Source organism: Cimex lectularius, unplaced genomic scaffold (genome assembly GCF_000648675.2).
Source record: "Cimex lectularius strain Harlan isolate CLEC.00 unplaced genomic scaffold, Clec_2.1 scaffold74, whole genome shotgun sequence".
Taxonomy (NCBI): domain Eukaryota; kingdom Metazoa; phylum Arthropoda; class Insecta; order Hemiptera; family Cimicidae; genus Cimex; species Cimex lectularius.
In genome coordinates, this window is record NW_019392795.1 from 1,489,627 (window position 1) to 1,508,982 (window position 19,356).

General features: G+C 37.5%; 1 non-coding gene across 1 annotated transcript; it reads left to right on the forward strand.

Moving 5' to 3' along the window:
* The first annotated feature begins 10,494 nt into the window (after nt 1-10,494).
* On the forward strand, nt 10,495-10,568 carry Trnai-aau. The gene has a single exon. It is a non-coding gene; the product is annotated as a tRNA-Ile (tRNA).
* Nucleotides 10,569-19,356: the final 8,788 nt, after the last annotated feature.

A 19,356-nucleotide genomic window follows, 5' to 3' on the forward strand; every position in this document is an offset into this window, starting at 1 on the left:
TCATTGACTTTTTAGATTTCTTTCGTACTTCCGTTTTTCCCAAATAGAATCTGACTTATAGCATTTTTCTTTTAGTTAATTGCAGTAGTTTTTTGAAATGAGTGTTTTACGAACGTTTTCTGAAAATCTAAGAAAAAGATGCAATGGAATTCTTGTATTATTCTTGAATTTTTCTACCTATACCTCTTATTTTCATCTCTCTTATCAAACAAAGCAATAATTTCCCAATAAACAATAATAACAAATTATGTTAATCCGTCCGGAATCGATTAGCTATAAACAGGGTTCTATCTTCCCACGTAATTATACTGGGCCAATTAATAACGTGCGCGTGTAAGCGTTGAGTGTGCGACATGGGGTAGTGGGTTGAGGATACAATGATGCTAATGGGGGTTGTGAGCTTGCGGCGAGGGGCGGGGGTGGGATTTGCGGCTACCCCATCATCGCATAATAGAGATATAGCCTCTCCGTGTGGAGATCGATTGCCTTTATAGTGCGTACACTAGACGGATCATTGCCGACGGCCTTAATAGACTTCTATTATCCGACGTTTAGTGGACCCTGAGGCCCAGACCGAGACAAATTCGAAATACCCTTCGGTGACTTGCAGAAAAATATAACAATTTAAAAAATAATAAACTCGTAACCGTATGCCGTTAAAAACCGCAACAATAATTTTTTGAACACAAAATTTCCTGAAGTTTTCTAGCCAGACGATAGTGAAACGCCTTTTGTGCTGAAAATCACCGGGAATGGAAAAAAATATAAAGTGATTTCTTCTACAGATATAACGGCTTTAGGTTTTCAGTCTGTCAGAAGAGAAACAAAATTTACGAGTTCCTTGGCTAGTGTTACTAATTGAGTCGTATACAAAATATTTCAATTTTGGGTCATCACTAATTGACTACACTGTCTTCTATTTAAAATATTAATTATTATTATTATGTCCATGTTAGACTATCCTGAAGTAAAATGTCCGTCCGGTAAAATATCAATTAGTTACGCTGTTAATTTTATTTTCACGCAAAGCCGCTCGCGCACACGCACTCGCATTAGTAGCCGGTGTGTGAACCTTCAGTCGTTAACGCAACAGAAATTGGGAATTGCCTTAGATTTATTCTTGCAGAAACATAAAACACACACACACACACACACACAGAGAGAGAGAGAGAGAGAGAGAGAGAGAGAGAGAGAGAGAGAGAGAGAGAGAAATTCCTATTAATTAAAGAGAACCTGCAATATGTAAACAATCCTAGAAAAAAAAAAAACGAATAATTACTGCTAACTCAACAGATATAAGGACAAATTGAGAAAAAGAACCCCTCATTCCACTATTTAAAATTAGGTACTTATATTGGAATCTGTAGTAAATAAAAGTTTTCTAAATTAGCCAGTCCATTCCTATTTAGCTGATGGAAAGGGACGACACTATGAAAACAAACATTAGATTGACATACCTAACTTTACACACAAAATCCGGAACACAAGAATCAAATTGGACAGATTGGACAGAATGGAATCAATAGTTATGTAAAACTGGAGCCAATTTCAAAAGTAATAATTCGCAGATTAATGATTAATGAATTAATGTGAAGAGTGAGGTTTTGTTAGCCTACACAATTTTTGATAGCTGAAGACGATGTCCGGATCAGCATTTAGACAACTTAGGTATTTAGTTATGGTGGCAGAAAATAGAAAATCCGATTTCGCATAGGTAGTATGTGGCAAATGGAAGATGTTTTGCTTTTTCAACGTGCGCTTGAAATTTTTTTTCCCAGTCAGAGTCAAAAATGGGGGTAAGGTATAAGTATGGGTTGTCCGGAAAATAATGCAGGATTTTAAGTTTTCATTAAAAAAAATCTATATAAAATATTCTGTTTACGTTTACAGGATTACTCATTTGTATGAATGTCNTTGATTAAAGAACATTGCTTTAAAGTAACTAGTTTCTTTTTTTTTGTTTAATACCAAAATCCTGCATTATTTTCCGGACAACCCAATAGATTTCAAAGTGGAGTCTGAACTAATGTCTATCAACAATATTCGCATTCACTTCAAGTTGGCTTGTCGAAGCAGAAAACGGTTTGACCACATGCATGGTCTTGCAGCATTGTATCTCGAGCATGGGGGGAAGTAGTGCTCAAAGGGCATCTCCAAATTCGAAGGTGCTGTTTGCAAGCTCCAGTTTTTCTTTAAAAAAAAAACCCTCCGTGTCTTCCTTCTCAACAGATTAAACCCAAAACTGAATTTTTCTTTTGAAGCCGCTATCTTTGTCATTAACATCGAAAGTTGTGATACTCTTTTCTTGAAAACAAAGACTCAACTCATTTATTTTAATAGTAATATCTGATAAATATATTTAACATTGCCATTTTTAACATTGAAAACATGGCCAAATTTGACCTTGTGGTACATCAACAACATAAGGCTTCAGAATGTAATTCCTACAATCGAGTCACGCCACCTCATTTTTGTATGGAGTAATGATGATTTGCTTTCCATATCGTCACATAGCATTATGAAACGTTTTAACTTCAATTGCCGCGACGAGGTTATTAATAATTTGAACAGACTCATCCAAAACTTTGTTAAAAGAGGATGGCATTTGTTTCTTAGGTAAAGCATGTCTAAAAAGTACAATATTCCTGCTGCAAAATAAAAACACTTTCGTTTTTAGTACTAATTGTTATTAGTTTTTAAAATTTTATTTATTCATTCTACGTTTATGTTTTGTAAATATTAATTTTTCTTGATGTTCGCCGCAGAACCCTTAGTTAGGGTTGGCGGACCCCTAAAATCCAGGTCTGCGGACAACAGTTTGGAAAACTTAAGTTGAACAGAATGAAATATATAAGTAAGAATAGTCACTTTTCTTCAGCATATATTTAACTTTCGACAACCCATTAATGCCCATATGATGCTTAATTTGTAAATAGCATCAGTTGCTTATTTGATGTAAGCTCCTGCCGCAATGGTAATGGCGAAAAAAAGGGACGGCAGTCGAGAAAGAATGGCTGGAAAATGCCGGTGACAAAGACCGAGGGGGTTCGCATCACGTATAATCGGATGTGAACGGACTTAAGTGTTTTGAGACAGATTGATGGAAATATGAAAGAGGGTGTTGTCATTATTCAAGCTCAGGGGATCCGCCACTCCGGCCGGCTTAGCTCCGGGAGAGGAGAGCTGAATTTGAATGTGCCGGTGGAGTGAGGACAAAATGCGACTCGCCTGATGGATAGGGTCAAACTCTCCACTTAGCCGTTCGCCACGGGCTAAAACCTAACTGGAAAATCAATCTCAGCATGATGAATGTCAATAGTGAAATTGTGAACATGTGTCCACTGTAAAAATCAATCATTGGGTTCGAATTAAAAGGTGTACTCCGTCCTCGATTTTGAAAAAAATTATAACTAGATAGTAGATAGTGAACAAAAACAAAAATACTATAAGGTCAATAAATCTGCCGGCTACCCAAAAAGTGTGAACACGCAAGACTCTAGGAGGAGAAATTCTCCAAATCCAAACAATATTCCTTCCTGCAATCGATTTTTTAATTAATCCTGAATAAACCTATAATCTTTTCAATATTTTATTGAATTTAACGGTCTCAAATCGGAATTGAACATGTCTGGTCCGTCTGTTCTCGATTGGACATAATTTTTCTCCAATAAAAAACTTCCACTTGTAGTAATATTTCATTTTTACCCTCGTTTACTTAGTTTACTAATTTAATTTTAAAATTGGATAAAAAAAACTTTTATATTTCAAACTTTTTCAATTTTTATCAAGATATGCTCAAGTCTAAATTGAACAAATACAGATTTATAACTTGGCTCCATATATTGTAAATAGGAGGGCACGTGCTCTAGACCAGAAGCATTTATCATTCATGGTTTTCTATGGATTACAACATAAATGGCATTTTGATGCCTTGCGGGACAAAAGGCCGAGCCGGAGAGAAAAGGAGGCCCATTGTCGCCCCTGAGCCCAATATTAATGTTAAACCTTCCACCGCCCTGCTTAGTCTCTATTATACCAAGATTAACTCTCTCCCTCTCACTCTTTCTCTCTCTCTCCCTTTCCAGACTGAAAAAGTGACTTTTTTCCCCTCATTGTGCTCACTGATTACCGGCCTTTGTCATTAATTAACCGGGCCTTTTCCTAAATCGGTGCGACTCTTCCCACCCCGACAATCCCACTGGGAAAAAGAGTATGAAAGCCAGAAGAAATATTTTCTTCCAACCCACTTAATTGACTAAAGCTAAATGTAAAAATGACAAACCAATAAAATATAAAACCAACAAATAAAATATAAAATTTAACAACACTGCTTCAAACTTTAACATGGAGATTTTTATTCGCCACGACATAATTCGAAAAACACTCACTACTTATCGACGAACATTTACCCCCCTCATTCCATTATTTCTCCTGCTGAAAACGTTTGTACCTACTGACTTTCTTTCTACCATATAACACCTCAAATAAAAACGCTCCAGTTTTGACCTTATAACTCGTTCTTCAACTCCTCGCCCAAAATGCTACCATAATTCATTAGAAATCAAATTCCGTTCTTCGTATTTCTTCCATAGCTTAGAAAGGCTACTATATCCGACCTTCCTTAAACCAAATCCTTGGTTTACTTCCAAAATCCTCTAAAACCACTCCCAAAAAAGTCATAATTCATTAGACGCATATTAAATTACGTATTTCCTATTTTTCCCTTTAGCTAGAAACACCCCTATCTAGATTGACACCTCATCGAAAACATTACCTTCTTCTCTTTTGAAATTGGGCAGTTGTTCTTGCGTCTTTCTTGACCTAAGCCAAGCTTTTAATCCAGCTTTTGACACCTAATATCTCTTATTTCAAAGCTACTTCACTAATTGATTTTTCCGAGTCCCTCTATTTGGGTATTATCCATTCAAGCTCGATAAATATATTATTGATTTTTAAGGTAAATTTGGTATAGGTATATTGATATAATAAACTTTAGATTGGATCTTATTTAGCACTTTTAGGATGGGGCCAAAATTTACTATTGATAAGCTGTTATTTAAATAAACACAGATAAACGATCCGCATCATTATAAGAATCGCGCTAGAATTGTTGCTTACGTACTTTGAGTTTCGGTAGCCCAGGGTCAGAGCTCACCTAGTCATTTCAACCACAACGCATGCAGTTTTACACTTATTCACACTCATTCTTCAATTCATTATTTCCTATTTGTATACCATTCACTGCAGGAAGTAGTAGGATGCTAGATAAGTAATCTGTCTGTCGACGGGTACTCAGTATTCCACTGATGAACTTTCACACTCACTCTAAAAACTACATTTATTTTCACTATTCATAAAATTAAACAGAAAACTATACAACTTACAGAAAAAGCCCCGAATATTCGCTGCCGTGCTTAAACACAATTCTTATATCGGATTACATTTCTACTCACTCCCCAAATGGAGCTAATGGACGTCACCCTTCAATTAATTGAATTCCATGCCGGACACGTATGTGCTCATGTGTCAACTTTTCATCACCTATTCTCAATTTTTCCCAAAGGGTATGCATATTACTACTTGTTGTTTTATGTTCTTTAGTATATTTTTTTATCTGCTATGATTTTATTTTGTTTTCTTTCCTTGTCTACTTTCAAATTTTTCTCTCATTCTGAACTTGTCTCTATCTGATTGATAACCATTGGTTTGTCTGGCTTTAGTTAGGTTCATCAATCTTTATTTGATATTGTCTTGTTGTTTTGGTATGTCCTTTAAGTAAATTTTTTGTTAGGTTTAACCATTTCTGTCTTCTTGTTTTATTTATAGTTTTGTCCACTTTGGTTTTGACTATGTTTCATTATTATTTCCTTTCTCTGTATATATCGTACAATCTACTGAGATTCTTTCTATTGAGTTTTTATTGCCTATCAGTAGTTTCATATGGGCAGAAATTCTATCTAATTTAATTATTTGTCGTTTCCTTTTCTATAGTTTTCTTTGTTTCTTTATTTTGTTCCACCATTGGCCCTCTCACACAACGCATTCATTCTAATAAACACATTCACTCTCAATATTCACTGAGGGATACCCAAAATGAGATATTTATACGTATTGTATACAATAAAATAGCCCTGCAAACATCGAAACAAAGGTTATCTCTTGTCGTGTGCCAATCTCTCACGCTCTCCATATGGAGCCAATGAACGATACCCTCAATTAAGTGGTACACATCGAACAACCTTTCTCTGCATGCAGGACCCACGCGAACTATTAATTTATGCAGGTTTGTATTTGTTAGGTTGATTTCTTATTCATTTTTTATGTCTATCATTCCTTTTTTATATGTATTAATGTATTTTGAGTTTAGCCCTTATTACTCACTACTACTTGTTATTGATTTGTCATTTTCTTTACTATGACTGTGACTCCGTTCTTCCAACGTACTGTCTTTCCCTCTATTGACTTTTTTAGGAACTCATTTTTTTTTGTCATTTCCTTTCCTACAATTTCTTTGTTCTTTATTTTGCTTTATTTACTTCTAATACTGCTTTATTTAATTCTTTATAATTACTATTAAATTATACCTACCTTTATTTGTATGATTGTTTTTCTTCTGTCTGATTTTTAATATTCTTTGTTTTATTTTATTCGCCCAACGAATTTTCACTCAGTTTTTAATTAAATCTATTTGTATTTGTATGTTTGTGTCTCCTCTGAATTTTTTTTTTTGGTGACTGTTATTGACTATTATTTTTCGTTCACTCTATTTCCGTTTTGTACTCTGACTATTTTGTGTCGATTTTTTTTTGTAATTTTTTCTGTTGCAGTATTTTTCTTTGTACATCTATCTGTTTGTACCTTTATTTTAGTTTTAAAGAATTATCTGCTCTGTCTCTCTATATTATTTTGTTTTTATATCTTTCCATTAACATATCTCATCTTAAAATTCTATCTACTTTTAAGTACTCGGAACAGCCTTCTGCCCCTTCTCTTCCGAAGTGGGTGTTCCGAAAGGCAGCATCCTCGGCCCTTTTCTCTCAGTGTGCAGACATTGTTGTCCATCCTGGTGTAACACCCCTCGCTTATGTAGATCGCCATCTTTTTCAGCAAACTCAGACTGAGTTGTACTCAGTAACTTCCAGGGCCTGTTTGGAAGGTTAAAAAAACGTAGGATCAGACTTAACGAAAAACATCCCATTAAATACCATCACCCTTCGTCGTATCACCTGTCCTCCAATCTACTTCAACTCTTGTTCCTCACCCAGAAACCAATGGCCGCTATATGAGACTACATTGACAAAAGAAATACCTGCAGCTGGAACCCACTCTGGACTACAAACAATATAACCTATTCAAAAGACTATATGACAATAGATGTCTATTACTATAAACAACCCTCTTTAACACGTACTACAACCAAATCGTAATGAATTAAATTGTGGAGTTGAATCAAGCGTTCCGACATAAGTCAGTCACCCCGGTCCAAAGTCGATCAAGCCATTGCCCAAGTTGTCCTAAGTAGTTTTAATAAGTTCAATATATATTTGAATAAAATACATAACTATTTATTTTCCTGAGAAAGCAGTTGTTTTATTCGCTCACTACATTAAGGTAGTCCCGTCATTAGTCAAAAAGAGGATGCATCCGTTGTTTTGATCCACTGTTACAGTTCTTTCACTTAAGTGATTATAATGCCTGTCATAAGGGGACGTAAACCTAGTTGATTCGGGGTCGTTTGGGAGTTATCTTCGAAAGATATTACGCCGTTTTTTCCCACTCCCTTTTCCTCCTGACATTAGAGTAAATTAAAACGGTATTAAGAACTGTCCTAAGGAGCTGAAGTTTAATATTTCTCCAGGGACAATTTTCCGTGAAACGACCCTCAAACGAAACTAAATGACCCTTACCCGTTGGTAATGATCTCTCTTTACGAGGAAACGGTCTGATGATAATTTGGGAAAATTTGGCGAACTAAGCCTGCAGTTTTGCTTGTTAATTATTAATGGATGCTTTTCATCTGCACTAGTTTAGTAAGGATTTTGTTGGGGTTACTGTTGGCAAGAAGCAACATGAAATAAGATACAAAATGCACCCATTCTTCTCTTCAAGTAGGGTTTGTAGTAGTAAGTAATTCTAGTGACTAAGTACTGTAAAACAACCAAATTCACTAAGGTTATCCGATCCTCCTCAGAAACGAGGTCGTGGAGCCATTTCCTCTTGAGACGCCTTATGGGATTGTAAGGATAGGTTCTGATGGATAAGGCTTGGACCAGTTTTAAGGTCATTGTGGAGAGAATTATTGGAGACATAATACCGAGCATTTACAAGTGACCTGAGGACTTAGAATGAAAGGTGTGGAGACGTTGGATAGTGGAAGGTTTAGCGATCCCCACAGTTCTATACTGTGCCCAAGTCGGTTGTTGTAGCGCCTTGTAAATTGTAAGTCTGTTTTTCGTCGATAGCTTGGATTGTCGTCCCGTAAGTTTGTAAAGTAGACCGTAGTGTCCGTTTCGGTACCAAGGTAACGTACGCAGTCGGATTTGGGGTTAGTAACGTTGTTGCAGTATATTGTGAGAGGAGATTTGCTTCGGAGTGTAACTATGACATGGACGCACTTGCTTTCATTTATCTTCGTTTTCCATTGACTGCACCAATCTTCTATACATGTGATACGTCTCAGCAGATCTCCCGAATCAACCGCTGGGTCGTTAGACGTTGGAGGATAGTACAGCTTCATCATTGGCCAAAGATGCAAGAAGGGTGTTTAGTGGGAGCTTCTCCAGTATAAAGCATATACGGAATTGGTCCGAGCACACTGCCCTGTGGTACTCCCGCGGCCAAAGAACAATATTCGGAGTTATCTGGTCCTCACCGGGCTCGAAAGACCCGCTCTGTTAACAAAAAATCATTAGAGAACATTGGCAAATAATTAGAGAGTGAAATAAAATACAGAAAGACAAATAGTCGAGAAGAAGACAAACGAAAAAAAAGATAAATTAATAAGGGTCTAGCATGCAAAGAAAGACTGCTCGATATCCCTAAGTAGGGAATTAAGTCTTGAAGGCTACGAAGGCGTTCAAAGACTCCATATAGAGAGCGTGTTGGCAAGATACCCGACAAGGGAATTCAAGGCTACCCTGTATAGATGTTTGAAGGAATGAAGCAGGGCTGTTTTATTGCCTGTCGTACGTGTAAAACTCTCGTTTTATTTCCTTTTGTATATTGAGAGTGAACGTATTTATTATAGTGAAGTGTGAGAGAGAGGAAAAAATAAAGAAACGGAAATGAAAAGCAAGAAAACGCACGTCCATAGCAACCATACCAGCAACTTTGACAGGGTCTTGAACTCGGACCTGAGGAGGTCCTGACGGTCCTCAACTGATCTTTGCCTCGTGAAAGATAAAACTTTTGTGCCAACGATTTTTTTTGTGTAATGTGAAGTCTGAAGAAAACCTTGAGAGAAAATTATAACAAGGGAAACGACAAACAATTAGAAATGTGACCAATGTGTGTTACTGATAGGCAAAGAAAAATCAATAGAAAGAAAGAAACAAAAAGACAACAATAGAGGAATATAGTCAAAACCAAATTAGACAAAATGACAAATAATTCGGTACAAGGAGACAGATAAGGGTAAGCCTAAAACAAAAAATTTTTATGAGATTTACCAAAAAACAAGAAGACAAAAAAAAATAAAAAGGGCTGTAAGTTAAGTCAAGCAAATCAACGGTAACCAGTTAAAGACAAGTTTGGATTGAGAGAAAACCAGAAAACAAGGAAAGATAAAAGCAAAATAAAAACAATGCTCTGACGGATAGAGATAAAACACAAAGTCAGTAAAAGTCAACCAAAGTAGACATGTGACTAATCCAGCAGAAAGGAAAATAGTAAGACAAAAATAGACATGGTTTTTTTTTTTTACAAAAAAGCATTTCAAATTGTAATTTTTGAAGATTAGAAAAGTATATTGGGAACGATAGCCAGACAGCTTTTAAAAGTGATAAGGGCTAAATCAATCTTTTTTATGATGTAATTAAAAAAAATAATTGTGTTTAAAGAGATTTTAAATGAAATATTTCTGATTTTTTAACAACTTTGTATCATCTCTGCGGTGTCCATGGTATAGCCATTATAGATGACTCGAGATGTTTCAAAGCAACAATAGCGCCCACCCGCAAAGGAGATTTTCTTTTATAAGTGCAATAGTACAAGTACCATAAACGTGTTTGTGCAATAAAATTAAAGTGAATTATGGGGCTTTAGCGAAGGCGGCGGGAGCGAAGGGGACGGCCATTATCCCGAAGCCCCGGGGGTGGCTTAGCGCCGCCCCGCAGATAATAGACAGGCCCATTAACTTTCTTCTCCCTCACCAACAATCTGGCGGGGGGGAAGACTTTTCAACACTTACATGCTTTTCCTCGGTTGTGGGTGGGCCGGGAGGTGAAGCGAAACATTGCAGACTAGTAGGATGTTGGTCAAGGTACTGGGCAACTTGGCCCATTAGCTCAGCTGGTTAGAGCGTCGTGCTAATAACGCGAAGGTCGCGGGTTCGATCCCCCCATGGGCCATATTCTTTTTTTTTTTTTACAATTCTTCGCCTTTTAAACTTTTTATACTGCTCTGATAATTATGCTAAGGTCGCGGATTCGATCCTCCCCTGGGCCAGAATATTTTTTTACTTTTCGATCTTCATAACCTTTTCTTTTGTAGGCTGATGAACTTTTATTATTCTTCTACATGCTTATAAATATATTCTCCAACACTCTGGATCAAGGTATGGCCTTTAATTAAAAAGCAAATTCAGTTGTTATTACTATGCTTTCAACCTATTTTAAGGTCATTATCAGAGCAAACCAATTTTATATATGTTTACTGATTGACATTTTTAAGTTTTCTACAGGTGGTGTCAAATTTCCTTGTGACCGACTCAGTCCTAACATTTTCCAACACCGCCGAGTCGAAAGCTTGCTGGTAACAACTGAATTTGCTTTTTTCCTTCAAAACAATACCTTGGTCCAGAGTGTTCGTGAGTGAAAAAATGGTCGATACTTCTAATACTGAAAATATAAATATTAACCTGTTATTGCCGGAGCAAACAAACAATTTTCAAGCATCGCCATTCGAAGGGAGGGTTTGCGTGTCCTGAGTGTTTACCCAGGTTTTTAGAAGGCTTTTATCCCTGTAGGCAAACAATTTAGCAAGGTAAGCCTTCTGATGGATGTCTCAATAGGCGTAAATAGGTGTGAAATGACTTTGGGATTTTTGCCCATTGACCGTCGAGAACGTCTTCGCCTCCCCAAAAGTTAATCCCGTGCGTCAAAAGCCTCGCGACAAAGAGAGCGGAAACGTCAGTTATTTCCTGAGGATTAGTTCTGACCTAGGGTGGCTTTCACACTTCTGGATTTGCCGGCAAACGGCCAACGGACGGCGGAGGGAAAAGCCGATCCTTCTGAATGGGACTCGGACAAATCTGACTTCCGACAATGCTTCCTTGACAACTTTATTACTGGATGGGGCACATTGTGGAAAAGTCAAACAATAATGCCAAGAAAAGTTAAATGACAATACGATTTGGTTGAATACTTTTAAATGAAAAGGAAAGAATAATTAGGACGAACAATTTATAGGAAGATGAAGAATCTGCAAACCATCATTTGAAACTTTCAACAGAATCCAAACCGTTAGATTAATACTGACACATAGTTCAGTCACGACATTTTGAGTCTTTTTATATAAAATTAATAAAATTAAGGAATGCACTTTTTGGGTTAACATAATTTAAAGGCAACTGTGATCTCACCAATTGCCCTTTTGAAATGTGCCAAAGTGTGCTTCATGCCCTAATTGACAAGGGTAGGAAAACGGGTTTGAAGGTTGTGACTTTTTGAAATTGCAAATTGGTTTTTACCTGGTTGTGAGAAAAAAAGGGCCAGAGACGTGTTTTTTGCGGACGCGGGGGAGGGTTTACGAGTTGTTTCGGCTCGTTTAGAGTGATGGAGAGGATGAGCGAGAAGAGCGAGAGAGTTAGAGGGCCCACTCTGATTATCTTTCAATTATTCACACTGCTCCATCCCTCTCTTTCGCCGTCGGCCCATTTAGTAAAAGCATTTCCATTTGGCGCCCTTTCCCTTTAAGCTAATTTCAATGTTTTATGTATTCCTTCCAAATTCTCTTATTACCCGCTCTGAAAAGGCCATCTTCGCTTACAGACAGTTCCAGCCTGTTTGCATAACCAATCCTCCGCCCTGCTCGGACCCTGGTATATTTATTCAGCCCGCTTAAATACGTCCCAGAGGCGAGCATATCACTTAGCATAACTGATCATCATCCCCCTGCTTTGCATATCTCACGTGCTACAAACGACCCCTGAGACCTCTGTCCAAACGCATATAACCATCTTTCATGCATCTGCATTAATTATTCAAAAGCCGAGATTCTTATAGGGGGTGTATGAGGGGCTCCAATGTGTTAATGAGATCATCACCATCTCCAACGAAAAGATCATAAGGATATTAATCTATTTACAAAAGACTAAAAACTAATTATCAGAGCATTTCCTTTCCAAACAATTACCATAACAAGCAAGCAAGTTGATCATCTTTCTATTCTGTTTTGGAATACTTGATGGCAATTTGGCTGAGGTGCAAGCTAAATGACGGTTGTTGAACTTAAAAGTAAGAAAGTTGTATGGAATTTTCAGTTTGCTTTGAATGAATTCTAACACATGTACGATCTTTTTCAATATGTGACAGAATCGAAATAAAGTAGTGGAAGAGGATCTTTTTGATTTGTGAGGTCCCGAAGTATCTAGTCTTTTTTTAGACCTGCCGAGACTACTCGGCAAGGATCAAAACGTCACGATTAGGCAAGTTAAAATGATCAGAAACATCCATACTACGTGTTCAAGTCCTAGCAGACATCTTATAAACCAACAATCACGCCTCGCCCTGCTTTTCTCCCTGAAAAAAGAACAAGTCGAAAAACTCCCGGCAAATAAAAACATCGAGGACAGTCATTCCAAAATGACCAGCAACTACTAAATGGTTCATTGTCTGGCAGACCTTAAGAGAAAAGCTTATAAACCAACAATTACGCTTCGCCCTGCTTACATCCCTAAAAAAATAAAGAAAAACCAAAAAGCTTCCCACAAATCCAAACATCAAGTATAGGCAGATAAAAGGATCAGGAACGCCCAAACAGATACACAGCATAGCAGACCTCAAAACGACATATCATAAACAAATAATTACTCTTATACCCTTGAAGATAGGAGGAAAAATTCCGAAATAATAAAACATCGAGGTTAGAAGGACCAAAATGACCAGTAACCAGACTGTTTAGTTATACGTTTTTCATCTATCAGACCTCAAGACGAAATCTTACTAAGTAATAATTACGACTCACCCTGCCTATATCCCTGAAAAAAACACTAAAAGCTGAAAAGGATCCGACAGATCAAAACATCCACTTTAGGTAGACTAAAATAATCAGTAACGACCCAACAGGTTCATCGTCTAGTGGATTTCAAGGCGAAATCTCATAAACCGAGAATAGAGAGACCAAACTAAGTCAATAAGTACGCCTACCCGTACTTGTACCTAACGAACCATACCACCATTAAAGTTAATATGTATTTTGTTTGGTGGATTTTTTAAAAACTTTTTTGACCTACTTTATATTATTTGTGGATCAAATTAGTGAAAATCGATGTTTCGTCTGCAACAAACATTTGAAAAGTAAGAATTTTTTTGTTGGATATGAATATTTAATAAGGGCAGCGTTAAAGGGCGAGGGTGGCGAAATACAAGGGATGGCCCGATTGGCTCCGGCCGTACCGCCCCTTTGTCTCGTCCTCATCAACCATAAACCATTAAATGTGACTTTGCGCCTTTGAGCCACTCTTAGGCTCGTTTTATTACTTGGGGAAAATGATTTGCTGGGCTTAACACTTCTTCCACCCCCGGGATAAGAATAAACGCCCTATGAACTGTTATCATGGTGACTTTGTTGACATCGGTACACTACATTGAATTCAGCAGTGGCTTCCTTTATCCGATTCGGGAATAAGAGGTCTTTCTGCTCCTCCATGTCGCTCGAATGGGCTAACTCATGGTTAATGGCACTTTGTATTTCAGACCCGGCAATTTGATGCTACTCTTCCTAAAAAACCTTCTTCTCTGTTATCCACTAATGATAGTTACTCAAATAGTGTGACTTTTTTAAAATAAATCTAAAGACTGCTACTTCTCAAAAGATGGATCGAGTCAATTGAAAAACATACAAAAGACCATACCTTACAATCACCACCAGGAAGAGTTTATACAGAAGATCACGACATACAAACACTACCACGAAAAACCCAAGCAGAAGACCACAACATAAAGGCACACTACCAAGGAAACCTACATAGAATACCACAGTACACAGGCACCACTAAGGAGAGCCTATACAGACGACCATACCATACTGTTACTTACCACCAAGAAGATCCTGTACAGACGACCACAGTACACAGCCACAACCAAGAAGAACCTGTGCAGAAGACCATACCATACAGTTATTTATCACCAAGAAGAACCGATACAGAGGACCATACCAAACAGTTACCACCAAGAACCTATACAGAATACCTCATTATACAGTCATCAGTAATTAAAAACCATATCTTCATGTAATCGCTACATCGTGTCAAATGTGTTGTTGTACTATCGGGTTGTCCGGAAAATAATGCAGGATTTTAAGTTTTCATTAAAAAAAATCTATATAAAATATTCTGTTTACGTTTACAGGATTACTCATTTGTATGAATGTCAACACTTATTAATCCTCTTCCAAATGATATTGTTTGTTTACCTCTGTAGCATTCCGCTACTTGGAAATAATTCAGTCATCCTTATAATGTCAAAGCGAGAATTTCGTACGATTTTCTTTTACGAGTTTAAACTCGGCCGAAGCGGAGCCCAAACGGCTAGAAACATTAACCAAGTCTGGGGCGAGGGTTGTGTTAATGAGTGCACTGTGCAAAGGTGGTTTAAAAAATTTCGGGAGGGAGATTTCAGCCTTGAAGATGAAGAAGGTCGTGGAAGGCCTTCCTCTCTTAATGATGATGTTCTGCGATCAGTGGTGGAAGAAAACCCCAAAACAACTGTTCGAGAACTTGCTGACCACCTCAAGGCGATTGGAAAAGTGAAAAAACTCGAAAATTGGGTTCCACACTCATTAAACGATCGCCAAAAAAATCAGCGCTTTGATGTTTGTGCATCACTTCTTTGTCGAAACAAAAATGACCCATTTCTGGCCAGAATTGTTACATGTGACGAAAAGTGGATTCTCTACGATAACACTAGACGTTCTGGACAGTGGCTCGACAAAGGAGAAGCTCCAATACATTTTCCAAAGCCCCCAACTCATCAAAAAAAGGTAATGGTTACGGTATGGTGGGCTTCATTTGGTTTAATACACTACAGCTTCTTAAATCCTGGCGAAACCATCAATGCTGAATCATACTGTAACCAAATTAATACCATGCATCAGAAATTGGCAGTAATGAAGCCCTCTTTGGTCAATCGGAAAGGGCCCATTTTGTTGCATGACAACGCTCGACCACATGTGTCACGTGTAACGTCACAAAAATTATTGGAGCTTGGCTATGAAACTTTGCCTCACCCACCCTACTCTCCGGACCTCTCGCCTACTGACTACCATTTTTTTAGACACCTGGACCACTACTTACAACACATAATATTCAAAAATCAAACGGAACTGGAAAATGCATTTATTGACTTTATCAATTCTAAAAATTCTGAATTCTACTCAGACGGAATTAATAAGTTACCAACACGTTGGGAGAAATGTATTGAGAGTATGGGAAATTATTTTGATTAAAGAACATTGCTTTAAAGTAACTAGTTTCTTTTTTTTTGTTTAATACCAAAATCCTGCATTATTTTCCGGACAACCCAATATTAAGGCAGTACGAATAAATGTGAAAGCAATGTGATTATTTTGAAATATATTTAAAGTAATTCCGGTCACACAGAAGGTCTTGACGTTAAATATCCGTTGGATGTCGCGGATCCAGAGGTGTCAGAACCATTTTACAATACATTTACAAAATAATTTTCTAATAAATTTCAAAAGCTACGCCGGGATTCGAACTTAGTACCACTAGCGTGACAAATACGAATCGGATCTTTCGAAATATGTTTAATCAGGATGGTTCAACTGGAAGATGTCATAAAATTAGTAACATTCTAATTCTGATGGCTATTTTGTTAAGATTATAAACAAACTATTGCCCTGTAATGTAATGCTCTAGTGTAAATATTATTTTTGAAAGGGGGAATGTTGTTGACAATTAAATGCCAGGGGGTAATGCCTCTCGGTTGTTCCGTGACCATTAATAACCACTGTTCGGACCTCGGTCCGAGATGTTTACACCGCTTATGCCATCTTTTTCCCTCCCTCGTTGCTGATTAATGGAAAGGAACCGGTGAATAATTTAATTTTCTATTCCAGTCTCACTTATAACAATCATTAAATTCTTGTCAGCGCCCCCTTCTAAATAGAGCACGTTTTAACAATGGCGACCTATTGTGAATAGACCATTGTCGCCTCGGTTAATTTTCTCCCCACCCGATACAAACCCTCAGTTGTCCCATCTCTAGATTTAATCACTTTGCTTTTATCTTATCGCACTGAGAATAACCCGCAATGGTAGATTTACCAGAGTTTATCCAGGACGGTTTTGATCACAGGTCTCATGGAAAAGGACAGTCAGATAGTGCGAAGTCTTTACTCAAACAATGATAATATTACTCACCATGATAATTAGCAATACAATTACCGTTGTTTGCCCTTTGATCTGCCTGGCACCGAAATCCTACATTACTGACACATCTAGCACTTTTTCTAAAATATTCAAACCCATACTAATATAGGTAATTTTTTAACATTTATTATGCAAAGTTTGATTGAGTTGAAAAATTAGTAGCACGAGCAGGACCCGAACCCACGACCTCCGGAGAAGCACTTGAGGCGCCGTGTATTGATCCCGGGTTCGAGTCCCGCTGTGGTACTAATTTTGCAACTTAACCTTACTTTGCACAATAATTAAAGTAATTACTTTGATCAAAAGGACCAACTAAAAAGCCCATACCAGATTTTTATATAAAAAAAAGAACGTAATTCATACAGGGGGCTTAACTACCTGTTGGGTGTCTCGGATGAGGGGTCAAACCACTGTACGACACATTTTTCATACCGATTATCAATTGGAAAGCTATTAAGAAGAAAGGATTGGAACGCAAAACCACCAGCGGGGCAAATACGAGTCGGACACCATAACTGCCGAGTGGTTGGCCACCGCGGTCCGATAGCTAGAATTTTTTATATGTTTAAATTTAAATCTTATTATCGGTAGCTATAGAGGCTGTATATGTTACTATACCATCAAGGATTTAAATCCTTTTTTGCCGTCTAGTGGGACCGACAAGTCTAATTTTCAATTATTTCTCTTTGCGTAGAACAAATCATAGATTCGCTTGCCCCTAAAAATATTGTATCATGAATAAACCCAATCTGACTCTCGAGCTAATCACCTCATACTGAAATCATGCATTAAGGCAGGAGTTCCTGAAGGATGCATTTTTAGTCCATTTCTTTTTAAATTTACATTTGTTACACGTAATTCGGACTTACCCGTAAACACTCAACACCTGAATGAATTGAAAGCATGATTCAAAAAATCGACTACGGAAATAAACCCAAAGCTTACAGATAGATTTCATCTCCGTTCTCCAGTGACCAAAAATGGAACCCCATTACGTACCTCTGACCTTGCGAGTTATCTTGCACTTTTCAAACACTGACTTGAATCACAAGAGCGTAAAGACAAGGAATAACCAGACGTTATCAAATTACGAAAAAAGAATATTTGACAACAATAGTTTTCTGGGCGTACGGTTGTGCAGTGTGGGGTTCAACCAACGTCTCCAATCTATTCAGTTGAAAATTCTCCGCCAAATTGTAAATATTCCATTTTTCCTTTAAAATATTATACCATTCATAAAGACCACCACATGCTACACCCATATGTGTAAATCCTCTTAGAGCTTCTTGTTCCAAACCGTTGGAGACCTCTTGTTTGCGTTGTACAGCTGGTACACGAAATCTCAATTTTGGAAGAAAGGTCTACTCTTTCTGTCGCTCTGAATCGTCCAACACCGTGGCATTTAGTACAACTCATGCACATTGCCATCTTACACAAACCTTTCGGCCTTTTCTGACATCTGATAAAGTGACTCAAATATATTTCAAATTTGACGTCAAATTGATGATTCCCAAGCCTCGTAAAAATGTAATCTCCTCATCAACTTATCGTCCAATTATTTTGTTACCCGTTCTTTCTAAATTATTCGAAAAATTAATTTACAAAAGAATTATCTGTATTGCTTTAAGCACTTACCAGAACATCAGTTTGACTTTTGAACCCATTCAACTACTCAACTTCACAGAGTTACAGATTTTATTACTTCATGTCTCGAGTTCCCACTCAACACGACACGCAAGAATGGCACAATTACACCGAAAACAAACACTTTGAGCCCTGCAGATGATCTCAAAAAAGATCGAAACATTGGCACGATAAAGAAAATGTTTTTCTGTAACCTACATCACACCAGGCCGCATCTCACGATTTCTGAATAATTATCGATTAACGGTCACTAACCACCACACATGAAAATTATTTTTACCCCAGGGCTGTTATCTGATTATACAATCAGAACGTAAGGAGATATTTTTCGCAGTAAACCAGGGATCGGAGACATCTGAGATGGAAGAAGTGCTTGAAGGTGTATACCACAAGGGTCAATACTAGCTCCGCTGTTGTAGACAATTTTTACTTCTGATATGCCCACAAATGAGAATGCACTTACCGCCACATACGCAGACGCCGCTATATTAACAAGGCATCCCTCTTGTACAAAAGCTTCACTTATGTTACAAAACCATATATCAACAATTGAACAATGGAGCAAATTTTGTAAAATAAAGTTTAACCCCTGAAAGTTGCAACATATCATTCTTACACCCCACCGTGAGACTTGTCCTACCATATGCTTGTACAGTGAACCTGTTCGTCAATCCAAAAAAGTTAACTATTTACGACTTACATTTGATAGAAGACTAACTTGAAATCCACACACACACGTTAAAAAAACAGACTCTCAATAAAAGATTTAAAATGCTTTATTACCTACTTAACCGACAATTAAAATTACCATTAAAATCAAAACTTTCAACATACACTTACCTACTCAATCCTATTTTGGTGTACGGGTGCCTAGTTTATGG